This window comes from Nyctereutes procyonoides, unplaced genomic scaffold (genome assembly GCF_905146905.1).
Source record: "Nyctereutes procyonoides isolate TBG_1078 unplaced genomic scaffold, NYPRO_anot_genome, whole genome shotgun sequence".
Taxonomy (NCBI): domain Eukaryota; kingdom Metazoa; phylum Chordata; class Mammalia; order Carnivora; family Canidae; genus Nyctereutes; species Nyctereutes procyonoides.
This window is the reverse complement of record NW_026575145.1, coordinates 7,576,932-7,581,061: the sequence shown is the minus strand read 5'-3', so window position 1 is coordinate 7,581,061 and position 4,130 is coordinate 7,576,932.

Below are 4,130 nucleotides of genomic sequence, written 5' to 3'. Positions count from 1 at the left end.
AATATGTGAATGTGGGGAAATACAATGTAATTTTCTTCTTTTCTTAAATTTTTCATTTGAAGTTGAAATGAACATTGGAACGCAAAGATGGTTCTAAATATATGTAAAGCGTTTATTTAAGATAATTATAGAGCAAAGTAAGCCCAAAGCAAGCAGTAAGACAGTAATCATAAAGTGCAGAAATCAATGAAAAAGACTAATGAAAAGCAAAGAGAATCAATGAAACAAAAAACTGGTTTTCTTGAAAAGATCAATAAAATTGACAAATTTCAAAGATTGACAAAGAAAAAAAAAACGACACAAATTACCATATCAGGAATGAAAGATGGAATATCACTAAAAACCGTGTAGACATCAAAAAGATAATAAGGGATGACTAAGAACAATATTATATACAGGAAGTTGAGTTTTTGATAAAATAGATCAATACCTTGAAAAGCATAGTCTGCCACGACTCACCTAATATGAAAAAATAATTTTAATGCCATATAACCATTAAAGAAATTGAACTTACATATTAAAAAATTCCCAGAAAGAAAGCTCCAGGCCTATTATCGTTTAAGAATTATGCCAAATTTATAAAGAATAAATATTGAATCTAAACAATCTCTTCCACAGACGCCTGGGTGGCTCAGTGGTTGAGCATCTGCCTTGGTTCAGGTCGTGATCCCAGGATCCCAGGTTCGATTCCTGCATCGGGCTCCCTGCATGGAGCCTGGTTCTCCCTCTGCCTATGTCTCTGCCGCGCTCTCTCTCTCTCTCTCTGTCTCATGAATAAATAAATAAATTAAATAAATAAATAACCAAAAAAAAATCTCTCCCAGAAAGTACAAAAGAAAATAAATTCATCTTTTTTGAGGCCATCCTGACCCTGATACCAAAATATGAGATATTACACATAAAGGAAACGATAGACCAATATTCTTCATGAATATAGATGAAAAAAATATTTACAAAAAACTAGCAAATAAAACTCAGCAATATATAAAAAGAATTATAGACCATGACTAAATGGAGCTTATTCTAGGGATACTCTGCTGTTTAATTATTCAAAAATCAATCAGTGTGATCCATCATATGAACAGGCTAAAGAAGAAAAATTACATGATCATCTAATTATCTTCAGAAAAGTAATTTGACAAAATTCAACACTAATTCATGGTATAAACTCCCAGTAAACTTGGAGGGGGAGAAATCTGATTTTGATAATGAGCCCATACTGAAACCCATACATCAAGGTTCACAAAAAAAAAAAAAATGTGTTTTTGCCCTTGAGATTGGACGCAAGACAAGAATTTCTTCTCTCAACAAATCTAAGAAAAAAAGAAAAAAATAATCACAACCTTAGAACCGAGTTTAACATGGTCAAAGGAGGCAAAATAAACTCATAAAAAAATCTATTGTATTTCTACTTATGAGTCGTGAACATGTGATTATTAAAACTAAAATGTTATATCATTTACAATTGTTCTAAAAATGAAATACTTAGATGTAAATATAACAAAATATGTAAAGGTAAAAAAAAAATACTTAACACCTGCTGTAGCAGAGAAGTTGAACCATCAATGGTGTCATTAGAAGGACCTACTGTGGAAATGCCAGAAGGAGAACCATGTAATCAACCTGAGGACACCTACCATGGAAAGCGAGTGAAAAAATTTAACATCTGGAGTAGCAGAAAAGTTCACCCCTCAGAGGAGATATCAGAAGGACCTAGTGTGGAAACCCCAGAACGAGAACATGTAGACAACGTGGGGACACCGGCCCTGGAATGTTGATGAAAATACTTAACACCTGCTGTAGCAGAGAAGTTGAACCATCAGTGGTGTCATTAGAAGGACCTACTGTGGAAATGCCAGAAGGAGAACTGTGTAATCCACCTGGGGACACCTACCATGGAAAGCGGGTGAAAAAATTTAACATCTGGAGTAGCAGAAAAGTTCACCCCTCAGAGGAGATATCAGAAGGACCTACTGTGGAAACCCCAGAACGAGAACCATGTAGACAACGTGGGGACACCGGCCCTGGAATGTTGATGAAAATACTTAACACCTGCTGTAGCAGAGAAGTTGAACCATCAGTGGTGTCATTAGAAGGACCTACTGTGGAAATGCCAGAAGGAGAACTGTGTAATCCACCTGGGGACACCTACCATGGAAAGCGGGTGAAAAAATTTAACATCTGGAGTAGCAGAAAAGTTCACCCCTCAGAGGAGATATCAGAAGGACCTACTGTGGAAACCCCAGAACGAGAACATGTAGACAACGTGGGGACACCGGCCCTGGAATGTTGATGAAAATACACACCTGCTGTAGCAGAGAAGTTGAACCATCAGTGGTGTCATTAGAAGGACCTACTGTGGAAATGCCAGAAGGAGAACTGTGTAATCCACCTGGGGACACCTACCATGGAAAGCGGGTGAAAAAATTTAACATCTGGAGTAGCAGAAAAGTTCACCCCTCAGAGGAGATATCAGAAGGACCTACTGTGGAAACCCCAGAACGAGAACCATGTAGACAACGTGGGGACACCGGCCCTGGAATGTTGATGAAAATACTTAACACCTGCTGTAGCAGAGAAGTTGACCATCAGTGGTGTCATTAGAAGAAGCTGACGGAGAACAAGCCTGTGACAAGAAGCAGACTACAATGATGGAAATAACTGACGTGCTTACTGATGTCAATGAATCACCGAATTAATCATTTGTGAAAGTATACAACTGCTCAATTTCTCATGATATACGATAAACCTTTTTTTTTAAGAGCTTAAAAAAAAAAACAAACCTCTCAAACTCTAGGGGGTCCTCCCAGCAGCAGCCCGGCAGGGTCCAGGCCTACCACTCCCCTCACCCCCCCCCCCCCCGGGAAAACAGCACCTCTGACCTCAAAACTAATCCCCTAGCCCTGTCCCCATAGGATCCATCAGGTCCCTGACAATTCCTGAAACGCCTGGAGTTAGGGAAGGAAGCTGCAGACAACTAGCCCAGCTCCCATTCAAACTCAAACTCCGCTCCTTCAGGCCTCGAGGGACCCTGGAGGTTAGGGCAAGAACTCCTCAATTTACCCCTTCTGTAAGGAGCAGCTGGCCTCACCTCTAGCCTTTGAGGGGGCTGAGTTTTGGGTGTCCAAAGACTGGACCCAGGCCTGCACTCTACCTCCACCCCCTCTCATGCATAAATCGGTGGAGAGGACGACGAAAGGCAACTTGTTTGGTCTGATTTTGGCTCTTCCACCTTCTATTACTTTCCCTGGGACCGTCCCTGGCCCTTTCCCCAGGCAAGGTCTGCACCTTTGGAGGGGAGGCGGTCCCCCAGCCCGACCCCTACAAACCACAGAGAAGCAAACTGGGGCAGGGGGTTGATGGATCCAGGGGGAGGACCTCTTTTACCCATAGGACCTTTTAAACTGAAAGCAAACAGGAAAAATTAAAGGGTAGAAACTTCAAAAAGCGGACAAAAGAGGAAAGGCTGGTGCCTGAGACTGAAGACATCGCCAGTTAGGGGTCACCTGCCTTGGTCAAGGAGAGGGCTCGGGAAAAGAGGGAGGGAGTGATCTGCCCCTAGCTCAGGCTATCTACTCCCCCGTGAAGGCTCTGGCAGGGCTCGGAGTGCAGGGGAAGGCGGGAGGGGGGTGAAGGGTTAAAGGCCTGGATGGTGGGGGGTGGGCGATGCCCCCAGGGAGCTGCCAATCACCTCCCCCACCCCCACGACGGCCCCCTCCACCCCTGGCTCGCCCACAGAAACAACCGGTTTGTCCATCACCAAGGTCTCTCTCCCTCTTTTTTTTTTCCTTGTCTTTAGGAGTAAAGGAGGTAGCCTCCTTTACTCCCCCTGGGGTGAAGGCCCTGCCCCCAGAGATCCGAGATGGAAGAGGGGAGGGATTGAGTCTGTGCCTTTTTTCCGTTAAGCCTTCTCCTGACTGCAGCCCTTGGTTCGTCTCCAAAGGATGAGGGGGAGGGGGTGTCACCCCAAACACTTAGGTGCTTGAAGATCACTGTCACTTGAGGTCCCTCTGGCCGCAGCCCATAAAGCGTAAAAGAACAGGCAGAATGTGAGACACGAGGCCCTATCCTGGGGCCCAAAGCTTGGCCGTGGCCCCCAATTTTCCCCGTTGGCAGAAGAGGTCTCAGGC